A 21,123-nucleotide genomic window follows, 5' to 3' on the forward strand; every position below is an offset into this window, starting at 1 on the left:
TGGTGGTGCTGCAGTGGGGGGGGGGTGCTGAGTGGGGTAGTGGTGCTGCAGTGGGGGGTGGTGCTGAGTGGGGTGGTGGTGCTGAGTGGGGTGGTGGTGCTGCAGGCTAACTGGTGGTTGGATGATTTGGTTGCCGATGGAAAGGCATAAACTAATGATAAGTTATGGTACCTGGAGGTTACCTGGAGGTTACCTGGAGGTTACCTGGAGGTAAATGAAATTACAGTTATAATTATAACAGTTATGGTAGATACAATACCTGCAGAAATAATTATGAAAAATATAACAGTTATGGTAGATTATATAAGCTAGTAGAGGATAAACAAGACAATGTAGAGAAAGGTATTTTACTAGTAACGTCGACAGAAATTTCAGATATATACAGGATGCATACGTTGCCAGGATCGACCGTTTTGGTTAAGATAAGATAAGATAAGATTTCGTTCGGATTTTTAACCCCGGAGGGTTAGCCACCCAGGATAACCCAAGAAAGTCAGTGCGTCATCGAGGACTGTCTAACTTATTTCCATTGGGGTCCTTAATCTTGTCCCCCAGGATGCGACCCACACCAGTCGACTAACACCCAGGTACCTATTTGCTGCTAGGTGAACAGGACAACAGGTGTAAGGAAACGTGTCGAAATGTTTCCACCCGCCGGGAATCGAACCCGGGCCCTCCGTGTGTGAAGCGGGAGCTTTAGCCACCAGGCCACCGGGCCATGAAAGTCTGCTGACAGCAGCAGTGAGTGTTGTGAGGTGACTGAGGTGACTGAGGTGCCTGAGGTGACTGAGGTGCTGATGATACTGGTGGTAGTGGTTGCTGGTGAAGGTCACTGAATAGCTCCTGGTGTAGATCACTGAGGTGACTATAAGTCTACTTGTAGCCTTCAAGTCTAATTGTAGCAATTAACCTGATGATGACTCGTTCATTTAACCAGACGGTGAAGGAAGCAATTAACCTGACGGTGAAGCAAACAGTTAACCTGACGGTGAAGCAAGCAGTTAACCTGACAGTGAAGCAAGCAGTTAACCTGACAGTGAAGCAAGCAATTAACCTGACAGTGAAGCAAGCAGTTAACCTGACAGTGAAGCAAGCAATTAACCTGACGGTGAAGCAAGCAGTTAACCTGACAGTGAAGCAAGCAATTAACCTGACAGTGAAGCAAGCAGTTAACCTGACAGTGAAGCAAGCAGTTAACCTGACGGTGAAGCAAGCAATTAACCTGACGGTGAAGCAAGCAGTTAACCTGACAGTGAAGCAAGCAATTAACCTGACAGTGAAGCAAGCAGTTAACCTGACAGTGAAGCAAGCAATTAACCTGACGGTGAAGCAAGCAGTTAACCTGACAGTGAAGCAAGCAATTAACCTGACGGTGAAGCAAGCAGTTAACCTGACAGTGAAGCAAGCAATTAACCTGACGGTGAAGCAAGCAGTTAACCTGACAGTGAAGCAAGCAATTAATCTGACAGTGAAGCAAGCAGTTAACCTGACAGTGAAGCAAGCAATTAACCTGACGGTGAAGCAAGCAGTTAACCTGACAGTGAAGCAAGCAATTAACCTGACGGTGAAGCAAGCAGTTAACCTGACAGTGAAGCAAGCAATTAACCTGACGGTGAAGCAAGCAGTTAACCTGACAGTGAAGCAAGCAATTAACCTGACGGTGAAGCAAGCAGTTAACCTGACAGTGAAGCAAGCAGTTAACCTGACAGTGAAGCAAGCAATTAACCTGACGGTGAAGCAAGCAGTTAACCTGACAGTGAAGCAAGCAATTAACCTGACAGTGAAGCAAGCAGTTAACCTGACAGTGAAGCAAGCAATTAACCTGACAGTGAAGCAAGCAATTAACCTGACAGTGAAGCAAGCAGTTAACCTGACAGTGAAGCAAGCAGTTAACCTGACAGTGAAGCAAGCAATTAACCTGACGGTGAAGCAAGCAATTAACCTGACGGTGAAGCAAGCAATTAACCTGACGGTGAAGCAAGCAATTAACCTGACGGTGAAGCAAGCAATTAACCTGACGGTGAAGCAAGCAATTAACCTGACGGTGAAGCAAGCAGTTAACCTGACAGTGAAGCAAGCAATTAACCTGACGGTGAAGCAAGCAATTAACCTGACGGTGAAGCAAGCAGTTAACCTGACGGTGAAGCAAGCAGTTAACCTGACAGTGAAGCAAGCAGTTAACCTGACAGTGAAGCAAGCAATTAACCTGACGGTGAAGCAAGCAGTTAACCTGACGGTGAAGCAAGCAATTAACCTGACGGTGAAGCAAGCAGTTAACCTGACAGTGAAGCAAGCAATTAACCTGACGGTGAAGCAAGCAATTACTAATAAATATAGACACCAAAAAACAGTTTTAATAGAATTCTTATTATAATCACTTTTCAAACTGGTAAGAAAACAATATTGTGTGAAGTGCGAGAGTATTATGTCCAGTGAGCGACACCATCTCGCACTTTTCGCTCAGTTTTTCCCTCATTAGATTACCCATTTTTTTCCTAGTAAGCATAAAAACACACGATAATTCGCACCTTAAAAGGTTCTCCTCCACCCTGGAAATAAATATATATTTGCGATTTAAAATCGTGGTCTTCTTGTCCCACCAGAGTACGACTTCATTATCGCTCCGTAGACGCATAAACGGTCGTATTAGCGAGCGACAGAGAAACCCAACAGAATTATTTCTTTTTAACGCGACTGACTATGGGCGTCTTTCCCGCCAGAAGTTGTTATTTTGGTATTTCCGGCAGCCAATCAGCTACCACGTATTTCTTCCCACGCTTTATTTTTTATCCCGCCAAAATCGCACGTATTTTACCCGCCAAATTACAGTTGTAAACAAACCTGGCCAGATAAGTTTTCTCGTTCCAGTAACTTGGGAAAGTAACGAGGAGGTAATGGGGAAGATGTGCATAGGTAGTAGCAAGAGTAGTGAAGGAGGGGGTAATAGGGGCAATGACACGAGGGCAATAGTGGTGGAGGAAGGTCAGTGAGACAGTAATCGCCAGTACAGCACAGAGAAGAGGCAGATTGGGGGGGGGTTAGGGGCGGGGTAGTCAAGATGGAGTAGTGGCAGTGGTAGTTAGCGGCGACAGAGTTAGCGACAGTGAGTGTACTGGTTGTGGCAGTGAATGATGGCCGAGACAGTGAATGAAGGGAGCGGCGGTGGCAGTGGGGGAAGAGGGGTAGAGTGGAAGGGTGAGCGAGGGTGGTGGCAGGGTGGGTGGGATGGTGGTAGTTAGGTGAATGGGAGTGGTGGTAGAACGAGGGAGGAGGATTGTAAGATGAGTGAGTGGGTGGTAGGGTGAGTTGGGGTAACAGCAGGGAAAGGGGCCCCTGCCAGGGGCAGCATTAGGGGTAGGAGTATCAGGGCCACAAGAGTAGTGTTGAGAGGGATGAGCGGCCGCCAGGCAGGTGCACCCATCACACTGGTTCACTCTAGTTTACCTCCTCATCCGTCCTTTCCTCGTCCGTCAGTTCCACGTCCGTCTGTCCGTCTATCAGCCAGTTCCTGAGTGTTCCTCCGTCCGCCCCTGTCTGTCAGTCACTTTTTTCATTTCAAATTGTCTCGAAAAAAATGACGATTGCGGCAATTGTCCACCATAACCACAAATAACACTCCACCAAACATGAAACTGGTCATAAACACCTAGAAATCCATCTAGATTCCTTGCTTCTAACCAAAAACCCAAGCATTCAAAATCTTGTGACGAACACGTGTATCCGCGTCTGCTGCTCCTCCTCCTGCTGCTCCTCCTCCTGCTGCTCCTCCTCCTGCTGCTCCTCCTCCTGCTGCTCCTCCTCTTGCTGCTCTTGTTCCTCCTGCTGCTCCTCCTCTTGCTGCTCTTGTTCCTCCTGCTGCTCCTCCTCTTGCTGCTCTTGTTCCTCCTGCTGCTCCTCCTCTTGCTGCTCTTGTTCCTCCTGCTCCTACTGCTGCTCCTGCTGCTACTGCACACTTGGAACACTTGGAGTCACTTGATCTGTACTCACTGAAACGCAGGCGAGAGAGATACACTATAATCTACACCTGGAAAATCCTAGAGGGATTAGTCCCAAATCTGCACACAGAAATCACTCCCTACGAAAAAAAATAATGGACAGACAGTACAATATTCCCCCAATGAAAAGTAGGGGCACCATTAGTACACTAAGAGAAAACACAATAAGTGTCCGGGGCTCAAGACCCCTGGCTGCCTTCAAGAGGGAGCTGGACAGATACCTAAAGTCAGTACCTGACCAGCCGGGCTGTGGTTCGTTCGTTGGACTACGTGAGGCCAGCAGTAATAGCTTGATTGATCAGGCCCTGATACATCTGGAGGCCTGGTCAAGAACTAGGACGCCGAGACGTTGACCCCCGAAACACCCAACAGGTAGACTACTGTTACTACTACTACTACTACGTGAACACTGTTTTTAGATTTTGCCTCTAAAGTGTCTACTTTATTGTGCACGGAAACGCAAGAACATATGGGTACACAAAAGACCTAGAAAAGTTTCCTTCCTCCCAAAAAAAGAGTTAACAAGTGTGAGTCATGTTGACGGCAGTGAAGGGACTTGAGCTAGAGTTCGTCACGGCCACGCTAGCTGGAGATTCGTCTGTAAAAACTTGCATTTGTGGTCACAGTGGTGCCTGTGCTAACCTTCCTATGTTGTAGAAATATACCTAGTTGGACGAATCTTATTGTGGCTAGCTGGTCTAGTGGCTAACGCGACGGGCTGGAGTTTTGAGACTCTCTGACCGCGGGTTCAATCCCGGCCGGGGTATGGTTAGTTTACAAGAGTATTTGTTTATACCTTTCCTAAGCTACGATACATACGTACATTGTGTACCCGCACACAACAAAATACATAATAATGAAACAGTTGATAAGCTAGCCAAAGCCATGCATAATACAACTCTCAATCCCACTATAATACATAAAAGCCAACTGAAAAGAACCATCGCTTCAAAAAGAACTTGAATACTGGAAAAATGTCATGCTAGTCAACCCATTGTAGGTTCATGAAAAGAGTCAGGAAGTGTGTAAGTACAACTGATATACCAAAAGAGAAACAGACGCAACAATATTAGAGCTATGACTCGCTAAGCTATGGCAGCTACATAGATACACACAAAAAAATCAACGACAAATGTGTATTGCCAAATTCTTGATGTTATAAAATATTTGGTACTCTACTGTTTTAGATACTACAGAGCGAGACCACAAATAACAAAAAAAGGCACAATACCGTGACTGGAACGATATACAAATAACCCACACATAGAAGAGAGGAGCTTACGACGATGTTTCGGCCCGACTTGGACCATTTACAAAGTCACACTAACGAAAAGGATGTATGTATAATGTTCGGCAAGGCCGGAGTCTTGGCACGGGTTTTAATCTTGCGATGACCCGTCTGGGTCAGGAGGTGGTAGTAGTAGTAGTAGTGGAGGTAGAAGGTAGTAGTGGGGGAGGTAGTAATGGTAGAGGAGGAGCCAGTCAAATACTAAGAAAGAGGAGCACTGCAAGGGAGCTGGTGACCACAAGGGTAAGAGCAAGAACACAGAGGGAGGGGGGTTAAAAATAATGAAGGAACAAATACCCAAGGCAGAAGAAAGACAGCCCAAAAGAGAAAGAGTAAAGAGAAAGGGGAAGAGGAAGGAGAAAAAGGAGTCAGGTTAAGTCACGGGTGTTCTGAAGTTTGGAGCATTTTACAATGTAGTGGGAGAGGAAGACATCTACAGAGACGAAGCCAGGACTAAGATTCATACAAGGAAAGTTGTGTATTAGGGAGGATTCAACCAGACGGCGACTGTTGAAAGTAGGGAAGACAGTTTTAGCAGAAGACCAGTCAGTAGGATGACTATGATCTCTGACGTGACAGAAAAGAGCATTGTTAGTGTCGGCAAGCCTAACACTACTTTTGTGCTCCCTAAGTCTGTCAGAAAGAGATCATCCAGTTTCTCCAAAGTACTGAAGAGGACAGGAGGAACAAGAAATAGAGTAGACACCAGGAGCATCTGTAGAGGGAGGAGAGATACGAGCTAGATTTGTGCGGAAAGTAAGTTTAATGTCTAAGGAACAGAGAGTTGTTGAGATTAGAAAGGCCGGAAATGTAAGGAAGGCAGAGGACAGGAGAGTTCCCAGGAGTAGAAAGTTTGGGAGAACATAAGAACATAAGAACATAAGAATGTAGGAACACTGCAGAAGGCCTACTAGGGTGATGGACTGATTACATCGTCTTCAAGTATCTTCTGCTTCTATCAACTTTTCTGTACTTGACTGAAGAAGCCTACTGTGTAGGCGAAACGTTTCATAATAAAGATACCTAACTGTTGCATATGTGTCTTACCTAACAACCTGTCGGTATTTTATACCATTTTAATGTTCAATCTGTCAGACACTGCAACACAAGGGTATCTTGGTACAGACCTGCAATCAACTTCGACAACTTCCACTAGTGAGAGGGGCTGGGTTTGAGAGGGACCTAACCTTTCAACATCTGAGTTCTTACCTCTCCTAGTGGCCTACGTCTCACCTCCTGGCGCTATAAAAGCTCCATCCTGTCACTTCTTCTCCATATTGTTTCATACTATGGAACAATGCTCTTCTCCAGACTGAGGGACTGACCACCTCAAAACTTTAAGGGTGATGGACTGATTACATCGTCTTCAAGTATCTTCTGCTTCTGTCAACTTTTCTGTACTCGACTGAAGAAGCCTACTGTGTAGGCGAAACGTTTCAAAATAAAGATACCTAACTGTTGCATATGTGTCTTACCTAACAATCTGTCGGTATTTTATACCATTTTAATGTTCATTCTGTCAGACACTGCAACACAAGGGTATCTTGGTACAGACCATCTACTTCGACAACCTCTACTAGTGAGAACGGCTGGGTTTGAGAAGGACCTGCCCTCCCAAATCAACCTACGTCTCACCTCCTGGCACTATATAAGGCCCGATTCTGTCACTTCAACTTCATATTGTTTCAGACAACGGAACAATGCTCTTCTCCAAACTGAGGGACTGACCACCTCAAAACTTTAAGGGTGATGGACTGATTACATCGTCTTCAAGTATCTTCTGCTTCTATCAACTTTTCTGTACTCGACTGAAGAAGCCTACTGTGTAGGCGAAACGTTTCAAAATAAAGATACCTAACTGTTGCATATGTGTCTTACCTAACAATCTGTCGGTATTTTATACCATTTTAATGTTCATTCTGTCAGACACTGCAACACAAGGGTATCTTGGTACAGACCATCTACTTCGACAACCTCTACTAGTGAGAACGGCTGGGTTTGAGAAGGACCTGCCCTCCCAAATCAACCTACGTCTCACCTCCTGGCACTATATAAGGCCCGATTCTGTCACTTCAACTTCATATTGTTTCAGACAACGGAACAATGCTCTTCTCCAGACTGAGGGACTGACCACCTCAAAACTTTAAGGGTGATGGACTGATTACATCGTCTTCAAGTATCTTCTGCTTCTATCAACTTTTCTGTACTCGACTGAAGAAGCCTACTGTGTAGGCGAAACGTTTCAAAATAAAGATACCTAACTGTTGCATATGTGTCTTACCTAACAATTGGGTAGGTCAAATGTTTGTTAGTGGGATGAATTGTAAAGGACCTGCCTAGTATGGGCCAACAGGCCTGCTGCAGTGTCCCTCCTTGCTTATGTTTCTTATAAGAACATAAGAATGTAGGAACACTGCAGAAGGCCTACTGGCCCATACGAGGCAGGTCCTTATCAAAACGACATCTACCTAAAGCTACTCAAGAAACAACTCCCGCACCCCCCAACACCAATCAAACCCAGCCCCCCCCGCTCATATATTTGTCCAGTCTCTTCTTAAAGCTACCCAAGGTCCTAGCCTCTATCACCCCACTGGGAAGACTGTTCCACGCATCTACATCTCTGTTAGAAAACCAGTACTTACCTATGTCCTTTCTAAATCTAAATTTATCCAACTTAAATCCATTACAATTTAAATCCATCCAAGTAATCTGTTGGCCTTGTTGCGCACACTGAGGCACTGCTGTCTTGGCTTTAGATTTCTGCTTACCATGACTCCCAAGTCTTTTTCACATTCTGTATGACCAAGCTCTACTTCACCTAGATTATAGCTTCGAGGGTTATTTTCATTACCAAGGGCAAGTACCTTACACTTATCCACATTAAACTTCATCTGCCATTTCTCAGACCAAGACATTAATTTGTTCAAATCGTCCTGGAGTTCATTGATATCCTCCTCAGAGTGAATTATACGGCCTATCTTTGTATCATCAGCAAACTTACTCATGTCACTAGTAATCCCTTCATCAAGGTCATTAATGTAAATTATGAACAAGAGAGGGCCTAAAACTGATCCTTGTGGAACGCCACTAGTGACTAATCCCCATTCAGATTTCACTCCATTAATGGTAACTCTCTGCTTTCTATTGGTAAGCCATGCCTCAATCCATGCTAGAACTTTACCTCCTATACCATGAGCTGCCACTTTTCTTAAGAGTCTCTTGTGAGGTACTCTGTCGAAGGCTTTACTAAAATCCAAATAAACAATATCATATTCCTTATCACTGTCAACTGCCTCAAATGTTCTATTGAAGAACGTCAGTAAGTTTGTCAGGCAGGAACGACCTCTCGTGAATCCATGCTGAGATTCATTTATCAAGTTATGCTCTTCAAGGTGACTTCTGATAATGTCAGCTATAATTGATTCTAATAACTTGCCCACTATAGATGTCAGGCTTATTGGACGGTAATTTGAAGGAGTGGACTTATCCCCTGATTTGAATATAGGAACCACATTAGCCATCTTCCACATCTCTGGCACAACACTGGTAAGGATGGACGCATTGAATACACTCGTTAATGGCTGACTAAGCTCCATCTTGCATTCCTTAAGTACCCTTGAAAACAACTCATCGGGTCCCGGGGACTTATTTTGTTTCAGTTTGTCTATCTGTTTAATAACCATGTCCCTCGTGACAGTAATATTAGTTAACTTAAATTCATCAGGAACTAAATAATTGTTAATTACTGGAATCTCATTTACATCTTCCTGTGTAAAAACTGACAAAAAATAGTCATTAAATAAGGAACACATTTCCAGTTCATTATCCGTCAGCTGTCCATTCCCAGATTTCAGAGGTCCTACTTTTTCCTTCACCTTCGTCCTATACACTTGAAAGAACCCCTTTGGATTAGTCTTTGATTCATTAGCAACTCTAATTTCATAGTCACGTTTAGCCTTTCTAATCGCCTTTTTTACTTCTCTTTTAAGCTGAACATATTGGTCAGTAAGGTTAACCTCTCCTCTTCTGATGCGCCTATAAATTCCCCTTTTCTCCCCTAATAGATGCTTTAGCCTCCTGTTAACCCATTTGGGATCGTTATTATTAGACCTAATTTCTCTCTGGGGAATGTATATACTCTGGGCACTGTGTACATTATTAAGAAAACAATCATAAAAGCAGATCCCTTCATATTCTTAAGTATGATTATCGTCAATAAAATCATTAGCTAGATAACCCCAATCAAGATTAGACAGATGTTCCCTAAGTCCATTATAATCGGCAGAACGAAAATCGGGGATTTTTACTGTATTATCATTATTCTTGCATTCCCAATTAATGCTAAAGGTGATGGATTTGTGATCACTTGCGCCAAGCTCTTCAGTGATCTCCAGATTATTCACGAGTGTTTCCTTATTTGACAAGACTAGGTCTAGCAAATTATTACCCCTGGTAGGTTCAGTTACACTCTGTTTCAGAAAACAGTCCTGAACTGTTTCCATGAAGTCACTGGACTCTAGATTACCTGTCAAAGAATTCCAGTCAATTTGGCTAAAGTTAAAGTCCCCTACTATGACTACGTTACTGTGTCCAGAAGCCCTAACAATTTCGTCCCAAAGAAGTCTCCCTCTATCGTGATCCAAGCCTGGAGGTCGGTATATTACACCTAGAATTAGTTTTTCTTGACCCTCCACGAACTCTACCCAAACAGACTCTGTTACTGCTCCATCTATTTTTATACCTTTTTTTATGCAACAATTAATATTTTCTCGAACATACAATGCAACTCCTCCCCCCTTCCCATTACATCTATCCACATTGAATAACTTAAATCCCTGAATATTACACTCAGCAGTCATATCCCGACTCTTTAAATCATACCACGTTTCAGTTAATGCAATGATATCAAAGTTCCCAGCACATGCTACCAAACGTAGTTCATTAATTTTATTTCTTGCACTTCGACTGTTAGCATAAAATACCATCATATGTTTTTTCTTCTGCACATTTTTCCTATTCATCTTTGTTTTTACACAATTTCTGAAATTATCATTACCCAGAGTTACTCCATGACAGTTACTATTAAGATTCTTAATATCAGAGCATAAGTCAATATATCCATATTCATTATTAATCATTTCAAAACCCATACCTCTAACTAATCCTAGTTTAAAGTCCTAACAACCCCCTCAACTGAGTTAGCAAGAAAACCCACACCTGCCCTGGATAAGTGAACCCCATCCCTGGCATACATGTCATTTCGGCCATAGAAGTTGTCCCAGTTGTCAATGAATGGTACTGCATTATCCTTACAGTGTTTATCCAGCCAACAATTAATACCAATTGCTCTGGACAACCATTCATTACCAACACCTCTTCTTGGCAAAATGCCACATATAACAGGGCGCCCCCCCCTTCTTCCTAATCATGTCTATAGCTGTCCTGAACTTTCTAACTAAATCCTCACTTCTACGCTTGCCTACATCATTGCCTCCAGCACTGAGGCAAATAATAGGATTGATCCCATTACCGTTCATGATGTTGTCAAGCCGGCTAACAATGTCCTCCATCCCAGCCCCAGGAAAGCATACCCTTTGTCTCCTACTCCTGTCCTTCAAGCAGAATGCCCTATCCATGTATCTAACCTGGCTATCCCCAACAACAACAATATTCTTACCTTCCTTGTTGTCGTTCGTCGTGACGATCCCAGTAGTAGACTCACATTCGTCGGGTAGCACCGAGAATGCGTTGGAGGTTTCCACGGGAGTTTCCACAGCAGTCTCTTTCTTCTTCATCGTTTCTGGCTTTCCATTCGTCTTCTTGATCGTCAACTTCGTCGTCCCCTGCTGTCCAACCACTGACCACGATCCCTTCTTGACCTGAGGACTCGAAACAGGAGGACTACTACGAATCCTCTTGTTTTCCTCGGTCAATCGCCGTATCTCCATCTTCGCTGCCCTCAATTCTTCCTTAAGTTGCTGGTAAAGTTGCTCGATGGAGGGCATCTTGGTTCAGTCCACGGGAGCAAACAAGACACTTCTTCACAGAGTTAAGTACAGGTCAGCACTCAAAGTACAGGTCACCACTCAAGAGCACACAAACAGGTCTTCACTGAGCTAAGTACACGTCACCACTGAGCTAAGTACACGTCACCACTGAAGCTAAGTACACGTCACCACTGAGCTAAGTACACGTCACCACTGAGCTAAGTACACGTCACCACTGAGCTAAGTACACGTCACCACTGAACTAAGTACACGTCACCACTGCTAAGTACACGTCACCACTATGAGGCCACAAAGCAAAGATGTCATCTACATATCGGAGCCAGAGTGAAGGGCGCACATCGATGGTAGGAAGAACAGTCTCGAAGTATTCCATGTAAAAATTAACAAGAACAGGAGATAGAGGAGAACCCATAGCGACACCGATGGTTTGAGAATAATATTTACCTTGGAGGAAAAAGGAATTTGAGTCCACACAAAGGCGGATAAGATCAAGAAATACATGAGTGAGAGGGGTTGGATTTGAGTGGGAGTTGCATATGAGAGTGGATAGAGTTATCAGAGCTTATTTCTTGGGTGGCAATGAAAATTGGGCTGGGCAAATGTTTTGTTAGTGGGATGGATTGCAAAGGACCTGCCTAGTATGGGCCAACAGGCCTGCTGCAGTGTTCATCCTTTCTTATGTTCTTATGTTCTTATCTGTTTGTGACTTGAAAAAGCCCACTGTGTGGGCGAAACGTAGTCAATAAAGGATCACATTATACTGCATTTGTGTTTATATTGCCAGGTATAGGCCAATGAAGTAACCCTTCATTGGCCTTCTCTCTGAGAAAATTAAGGACATCATCAAGAGGGACATTAGTGAAGAGGGACTCAACGTCAAGACTGAGCATCTTACAGGTCGGGAGAGACGCGAACACATTCGATAAAGTCTTGAGAGTGACGAAGGTGGGCAGGAGAAAAAGTACCAAGAAAGGAAGTGTGACTTTGAGAGTAAGACACATGTGCAACATCTGGGTATCTTTATTGTAGACGTTTCGCCATCCAGTGGCTTTATCAATACAAATTCTAGGACATAACTGTCTTCAAGTTATGTCCTAGAATTTGTATTGATAAAGCCACTGGATGGCGAAACGTCTACAATAAAGATACCCAGATGTTGCACATGTGTCTTACTCTCATCTTGTCGGTATTATATGCCATTCGTACACAACTTGTCAGACACTGCAACATCATGGAATCTTAATTCTGAGGACATGTACATAACCTTCACAACTACGACAACTACTACTACAACCCATCTCTTCGGGAAGGACCTACTTCCACTGGGGAATCCCGCCCACCAGTGAATTTGCCCTCGTCTGCTTCACCTGACGTTACTATATAAGCGCCAGGATTCTTTCTTCTGCTTCAGAATCTCCACGACTATGGTGCTGTTCGCACCTACTCCTAGGTTGAGGGACTGATTACCTCATCTTCTGTACATAGTTCTACTGTCTTCAAGTTATGTCCTGGAATTTGTATTGATAAAGCCACTGGATGGCGAAACGTCTACAATAAAGATACCCAGATGTTGCACATGTGTCTTACTCTCATCTTGTCGGTATTATATGCCATTCGTACACAAGTGTGACTTTGTAAATGGTCTAAGTCTGACCGAAACGTCGTCGTGAGCTCTTCTCTTCTATGTGCGGGTTATTTGTGGAGTGAAACCATCCTGAAGCACGCACTTGCCACCCCCGAATTTGAAGCATTCAGAGGGTCGGGCCTTCCACTACATACAAATAAAATAAAATTAACGAAAGAACTAACGCAGTTAAGAACATGAGAAAGAAGGAACACTGCAGCAGGCCTACTGGCCCATGCAAGGCAGGTCCAAGTCCCCTACCGGCTTAAGCCGGTAGGGGACTTGGACTCTTCCAACACAGCACAGATAGTAACTGCTGCAAGCTTCTTGCAACATGGCAATCATTAGTAAACCATACATAACCTAGTAAGTCTTGAAAACTGGGACACTTATGCAACATATGGGAATCGTTATTAAGGAAACGTTTCGCCCCACAGTGACTTCATCAGACTGTTAGGTAAGACACATATGCAACAGTTAGGTATCTTTATTTCGAAACGTTTCGCCTACACAGTAGGCTTCTTCAGTCGAGTACAGAAAGGTTGATAGAAGCAGAAGATACTTGAAGACGATGTAATCAGTCCATCACCCTTAAAGTTTTGAGGTGGTCAGTCCCTCAGTCTGGAGAAGAGCATTGTTCCGTTGTCTGAAACAATATGAAGTTGAAGTGACAGAATGGTTCCTTTATATAGTGCCAGGAGGTGAGACGTAGGTTGATTTGGGAGGGCAGGTCCTTCTCAAACCCAGCCGTTCTCACTAGTAGAGGTTGTCGAAGTGGTCTGTACCAAGATACCCTTGTGTTGCAGTGTCTGACAGAATGAACATTAAAATGGTATGAAATACCGACAGATTGTTAGGTAAGACACATGTGCAACTCTTGGGTATCTTTATTGAGGAAACGTTTCGCCACACAGTGGCTTCTTCATCGTGTACAGAAAGGTTGATAGAAGCAGAAGATACTTGAAGACGATGTAATCAGTCCATCACCCTTAAAGTTTTGAGGTGGTCAGTCCCTCAGTCTGGAGAAGAGCATTGTTCCGTTGTCTGAAACAATATGAAGTTGAAGTGACAGAATGGGGCCTTTATATAGTGCCCTCCCAAAGCAACCTACGTCTCACCTCCTGGCACTATATAAAGGCCCCATTCTGTCACTTCAACTTCATATTGTTTCAGACAACGGAACAATGCTCTTCTCCAGACTGAGGGACTGACCACCTCAAAACTTTAAGGGTGATGGACTGATTACATCGTCTTCAAGTATCTTCTGCTTCTATCAACCTTTCTGTACTCGACTGAAGAAGCCTACTGTGTAGGCGAAACGTTTCGAAATAAAGATACCTAACTGTTGCATATGTGTCTTACCTAACAATCTGTCGGTATTTCATACCATTTTAATGTTCACTTCATCAGACTATTAGTAGGTATTCCTGAAGTTGCCTGAATTTTTTAGGTATCCCCGAAGGTCCGTTTTATTTTTTTAGTGGTTGTCTGATTAGTTTAATTCTTCCAAGGTTTTCACTTATAACTCGAGAATGCCTCATCCAACTGGCATCAAATTTTCCTCGCTATTGAAATGTAACTAGCAAACGTTTTGTGCAACTATTAACATGGTTTAGAAAGACACGTAAGCAAACACTATAACATATTTATTAGAAAACGTTTCGGTCCTGGGACCTTGATCACTTCTAACATACAGAGGTAGAAAGACATTATATATATAGGCGGAGAGTGAGGTGTGACGCACGTGACCTGAGGAATGTCATAAGAACATAAGAATGGAGGAACACTGTAGAAGGCCTACTGGCCCATGCGAGGCAGGTCCTTATCAAAACAACCTCTGCCTATGATGAGGACGGGTAGACGATGAAATCATGTGACTCCTGTGTTGTTGGGTTGGTGCTGCTTAAGTATCATGTATGCCAATGTTTTTGAAATTTTGTAGTTTCCAGTGTTGCGTTCTATAGTGTCGGTGACGGCGATTAGTGAGGCTTCTAGGCACCGTCGGCATCTGAGGTCTGGTTCGGTGAGAACGAGTTGTGCCTCATTCCAGTTCATCAAATGCCCCGTGGAGTCTCTGTGGAGGACACATGCGTACCTTACTATTAACATGTACAGGTTGTTTGAATTGATTTTTAGCTGCTTAGGTCCCCAAACTGTCATTTTGACTGAAGAAATTGAGATTCTATAGTCATGCAGTAATTTGTAAATGGCTCTGCTGATTAGCTTCATATATTAAGGACATAAGGAAAGAGCACTGCAGCAGGTCTGTTGGCCCATGCTAGTCAGGTTCAACTCACACTCGCTCAAGTATTTGTCTAACCTGTTCGTTACTGATTTTTAACTGCACTAGAAATTTATGCTGCATTCTCACCTTTTTCATTTACATGTACTGAGGTAGATAGGGTTGGGCTTAGGAAATACGAGGATATTAACCATACCCCCGGCCGGGATTGAACCCGCGGTCATAGAGTCTCAAAACTCCAGCCCGTCGCGTTAGCCACTAGACCAGCTAGCCACAATAAGATTCATCCAACTAGGTATATTTCTACACCATAGGAAGGTTAGCACAGGCACCTCTGTGACCACAAATGCAAGTTTTTACAGACGAATCTCCAGCTAGCGTGGCCGTGACGAACTCTAGCTCAAGTCCCTTCACTGCCGTCAACATGACTTAAGAAATCGTAATGACACGATTGCAAACAAACCATACCCCCGAAACACACACAGTTTTACAGTGTTTTGAGAGAGATTTTGAACATCTCGTTCACATAATTTCAAATAACCCATTCAGTCTCTAAGAAAATACAATACCTTAAGTTCCCATAAGAAATAGGAGCCGTCACATTTATAAAGAACTACGTGATATATTGAATTACAACTTTCCACTGATCAATTTTCATCTTGTCTTCTCTAGTCTAAGTAATTCTGTTTTTTTTTTCTTGAATAATATTAATCCTCTCTGCCTTCTGACCTTAGTCTTGGTGTTATCTGTTGACTTAAATGTTTTAGATGTATCGCCAGATAACTAGGAAGTACCTCACGAAACTTAGAAAAGATAAGTACCTCCGTACTTATATTTTCTTAAGCTCTACTCTTCTCTCTCTCTCTCTCTCTCTCTCTCTCTCTCTCTCTCTCTCTCTCTCTCTCTCTCTCTCTCTCTCTCTCTCTCTCTCTCTCTCTCTCTCTCTCACCTCTCTCTCTCTCTCTCTCTCTCTCTCTCTCTCTCTCTCTCTCTCTCTCTCTCTCTCTCTCTCTCTCTCTCTCTCTCTCTCTCTCTCTCTCTCTCTCTCTCTCTCTCTCTCTCTCTCCTCCTCTCTCTCTCTCACTCTCTCTCTCACTCTCCTCTCTCTCTCTCTCTCTCACTCTCTCTCTCTGTCTCTCTCTGTCTCTCTCCATCTCTCTCTCTCTGTCTCTCTCTCACCTCTCTCTCTCACACCTCTCTCTCACCCCTCTCTCTCTCTCTCTCACCTCTCTCTCTCTCTCTCTCTCTCTCTGCAATAAGGTTGTCTGGGAAAAAAAGGTCACAGGAATAAAGTCACAGAAAATAAGTCACGATTTAGCTAGGAAAAAAATTAACTGGAAAAGTCACATTTTTATTTAAATACCAAAAAGAACTAAATGATACATGACATGTAGAGATTGAAAGCGTCTTAAATATTATCGTGGCATTACATGTATATTCAGTGTTAGGTTAGGTTAGACTAGGTTAGATTAGGTTAACCTAGGTTAGGTTAGGTTTGTATTGTTACTTTTTCTCCTGTGACTTTTTTTCTGTGACTTTTTTCCCTGTGACTTTTTTCCTGTATCCGCAATAAGTGGTCATTGCCAGTGAGCTGGTCACCCTCTTAACTCTGACTTCACAGTTCTGGTGTCAACACAGAGACTTGACTTCCTCATCTCTGAATCCTTACACGTAGCAGATATGAAGCCTTAGTTGAGCAACTCTGGTACATAAGAAAGGAGGAACACTGCAACAGGCCTACTGGCCCATACTAGGCAGGTCTTTCTCAAACCCAAACCCACTAACAAAAATATATGTCTAACAGTTGTACACACTGATTTTTATTTCTCTGTGGGTGAGTTTGAGTTATTTTAGTTAATTGGCTGGATTAATTATTGTAACTTTATAATTTAAAGATCCGTAGTGCATTAAATATCCTCAAAAATGGGATATGCACAGTCGTGGACCTACATTTTTAGGGCCCAAAAGCTTGAACTGTTATGAGGGCCCCATCGCATCTCTTCTTACAGTACACTCATAATTTTTAAGCAATGTGGACTGAAGTCCCTTCTGGGGCCCCTCAGGGATTAGGGGCCCGGAAGCCTAAGCTTCATTAGTTTCTCAGTAGATCAGTTCCTGGATATGTATAGTAATAAATTAGATACATGTGCAACACCACTCGCGAAATCCTTCCTCAATACAGATACCCAAGAGTTGCACATGTGTCTATCCACTTGTCGGATCTCTGAACCATCTAGCTGCATGTGTATAGTGACTACCAGGTTTTTCCTCTTTTTTTCTTTCCTTGGAGGTGTTTACACGTTAGTTCAAGAGTAACTGTTATGATTGGATTCAAACTGCTGACACTGGCGTAGCGTAAGTAGAGATAGGTATGCTACGCCAGTGATCACCCACGCTCCCAGTGGCCTCTCCCACCCTACCCACACTCCCAGTGATCTCTCCCACTCCACCCACACTTCGAGTGGCCTCTCCCACCCCACCCATACTCGGTGGCCTTTTCCACCCCACCCACACCTCCTGCAACCTTCCCCACCCCGCCCACACTCCTACCAGCCTCCCTTTCCCTCTTACCCCACCAAGGCTTCCCCTACCCAACCCACACCACCAGCGACTTCCCCTACCCAGCCCACACCACCAGCGACTTCCCCTACCCAGCCCACACCACCAGCGACTTCCCCTACCCCGCCCACACCACCAGCGACTTCCCCTTCCCCGCCCACACCACCAGCGACTTCCCCTACCCCGCCCACACCACCAGCGACTTCCCCTACCCCGCCCACACCACCAGCGACTTCCTCTACCCCGCCCACACCACCAGCGACTTTCCCTACCCTCCCACATTCCCACATCAAATGGCGGGATGTGGGAGACTTACACTTCTCCCAACAGTGTCTTGTCATCCACTCCCACACAATCACCTCTCTCCCACCTGTTCTCTAGCCCTCTCCCACCCCACACTAACATCACCCAACCCCCACCCGCGGCCTCTACCACCGCCCACACCAACGATCTTGACAACTTACCAGGTACAAGACCCCACTTACCTCCCCTCTCCCCTCACCCTCTCCTCCCACCTCCCTCTCCCCTCCCACCTCCCTCTCTTCCCGCCCCGTCTCCCCACCTCCCTCTCCCCTCACCTCCCTTTCTCCCCACATCTCTCCTCCTCCCACTTTCCACCTCCCTCCCGCTCCCCACCTCACAATCTCTCCCCTCCTAAGTCTTCCCCTCCTCCCTCATACCACCTCCCACTTTCTCCCTACCTCCTTCCTCCCCTCCTCCCAATTTCTCCCCTCTCTCTCTCCACCTTACACTCCTTACCACCCTCTCCCTACCTCTCTTCCCCTCCTCCCTCTCCCCACCTCTATCTCCCCACCTACGCTCCCTCTCTCCACCTACCCTCCCCGACCTCAATTTCTTGCATTATCAGAAACTACTGTAGAGTGGTGAGTCCGACAGTGGTGAGTCCGACAGTGGTGAGTCCGACAGTGGTGAGTCCGACAGTGCTGAGTCAGACAGTGGTGAGTTCGACAGTGGTGAGTCCGACAGTGGTGAGTTCGACAGTGGTGAGTCCGACAGTGGTGAGTCCGACAGTGCTGAGTCAGACAGTGGTGAGTTCGACAGTGCTGAGTCAGACAGTGGTGAGTCAGACAGTGGTGAGTCCGACAGTGGTGAGTCCGACAGTGCTGAGTCAGACAGTGCTGAGTCAGACAGTGGTGAGTTCGACAGTGCTGAGTCAGACAGTGGTGAGTCCGACAGTGCTGAGTCAGAGTGCTGAGTCAGACAGTGCTGAGTCAGACAGTGCTGAGTCAGACAGTGCTAAGTCCGACAGTGCTGAGTCCGACAGTGCTGAGTCCGACAGTGCTGAGTCCGACAGTGCTGAGTCAGACAGTGGTGAGTCAGACAGTGCTGAGTCCGACAGTGCTGAGTCCGACAGTGCTGAGTCCGACAGTGCTGAGTCAGACAGTGCTGAGTCCAACAGTGCTGAGTCAGACAGTGCTGAGTTCGACAGTGCTGAGTCAGACAGTGCTGAGTCCGACAGTGCTGAGTCAGACAGTGCTGAGTTCGACAGTGCTGAGTCAGACAGTGCTGAGTTCGACAGTACTGAGTCAGACAGTGCTGAGAGGAGAAGTGAGAGGAGGAAAAAAAGAGGAGTACAAGAATAATTAGAAGAAAATGACGATAACGGAGATGAGGAAGAGGCGAGGAAGACTGAGAAAAAGAAATAAGAAGAGGAGGATAAAGAGGAAATGAAGAAACAGAGAGAGAGAGAGAGAGAGAGAGAGAGAGAGAGAGAGAGAGAGAGAGAGAGGGAGAGAGGGAGAATAGTTAAGTTATTGTGCCTGTATTATTTTCTATTTTATGTAGAAGACTTTCCTGCAGAACCTGGGTGAAGATGAAAGTGAAGGCGAAGGTGATGACTAGAAGTACCTGGCCTGGGTGAGGATGAACGTGATACTGAAGATGATAGTCACCATTACCAAGCCTATATGAAGGTGAAACTGAAAGCCAAGAGTCTCTTCTGAGTCTCTTCTAACCTGTGGGATAAAGAAATAAAAATCTGAAAAGACGAACAACAGAAGCAGTAACACCTAGAAAGGCAGCAGACACAAAGAGGAGCAGAAGTAGATGAAACAGCATCACCAAAAGCAGCAGGAAAAGCAGGATAACTAATCAAGAGCAGGATCAGCTGAGGCAACAGCAGGAACAGCAACAGCAACAGCAGGAACAGCAGCAGCAAGAATACCAGCAGCAGGAACACCAGCAGGATTAAAAGCTGGAGAACAAATTGGAAATAAAGTTAAGCAGACGCAGGAAGAGGAATAGCAGAAGCACTACCCAAGCGAACAAGAAGCAACAGCAGGAGTAGAAGCAACAGGAGACGCAACAGTAGGAAAAACAGGAGCAGAAGCAGCAGCAACAGCAGGAAAAACAGAAGCAGCCGCAACAGGAGCAAAAGCAGAGCCAGAAATAATTGCAGAACCACTAATCAGGCGCTGAAGTAGCAGCAGCGACAACAACAGAAGTAACAGTAGCAACATCAGCAGAAGTAGCAACAACAGCAGAAGTAACAACATCAAAAGTAGCAGCCGCAACAACAGCAGTAGCAGCAGCAGCAGTAGCAGAAGCAGAAGCATTAACAACAGCAGGATCAGAAATAGCCGCAGCAGGAGCACTAATTAGACGCAGAAGCAGCATCAACAGCAGGAGGAGGAGGAGGAGGAGGAGGAGGAGCAGCAGCAGCAGCAGCAGCAGCAGCAGTAGTAACAGGATTTAGGAAGAAGAGAGTTGCTGTAACATTGTTACCGTGGCCGACTTTTTTCCCCAGCTCAGTAAAAATATTTCCCAAGATTCTTCCACTTATCAATTAACGCCTTTCTCATTATTCCTTCTTTATCTCTCTCATCTCTTCTGTCCTTTGGTACCTGCCATCCAGTTTCCTTCAAGGCCCCGCCACAAAAGCCCTGTGGTACCTTCCAGCCGTGTTTACGACCAGGGGCATGATTCTCACAATGACTGGAATAATACGCAAGTTTTCATTAGAAAGATCTTTCCATCTTTCGTCCAGGTTGGTGATTTCAACGCTCCTTGGGTACCGATCTTTTCCCCCGTCACTGGCAGACCTACTGTGTAGGGCAAACTTCGACACTCGACTCCTTCTGTCAGGCGATGGAAGTTTCTCTCTTCTTGAAACGAAATTATATAAAATGAGACGAAGCAATTTGCATGGTCCAGTACAGCTTCAAGGTAAAACCTGCCATCGGGCAAACCGCGCGCCACTGTTGCCACGTCTCGCCCCAGGCGGTTACCTATGTTGCCAAGTTTCCTATAGCCCTGCCTTCGCCTGGGGACATCTGATCGAAAATCAGTCCAGTAGATCCACCCAAGCAGGATATTCGTGTCACATACAAATCCTGAGCACTCCAGGAGAGTTAAATAAGGCCGTAACGGGTTATAGAGGATGCAGA

At 44.9% G+C, this 21,123-nt stretch overlaps 1 protein-coding gene across 1 annotated transcript in view; it reads left to right on the forward strand.

The window, feature by feature from the left end:
* TfAP-2 (transcription factor AP-2) overlaps positions 1–21,123 on the forward strand; it is a 445,395-nt gene that overhangs the window by 64,330 nt on the left and 359,942 nt on the right. The window lies entirely within an intron of this gene.

This window comes from Cherax quadricarinatus, chromosome 20 (assembly GCF_038502225.1).
Source record: "Cherax quadricarinatus isolate ZL_2023a chromosome 20, ASM3850222v1, whole genome shotgun sequence".
NCBI classification, from domain to species: Eukaryota; Metazoa; Arthropoda; class Malacostraca; order Decapoda; family Parastacidae; genus Cherax; species Cherax quadricarinatus.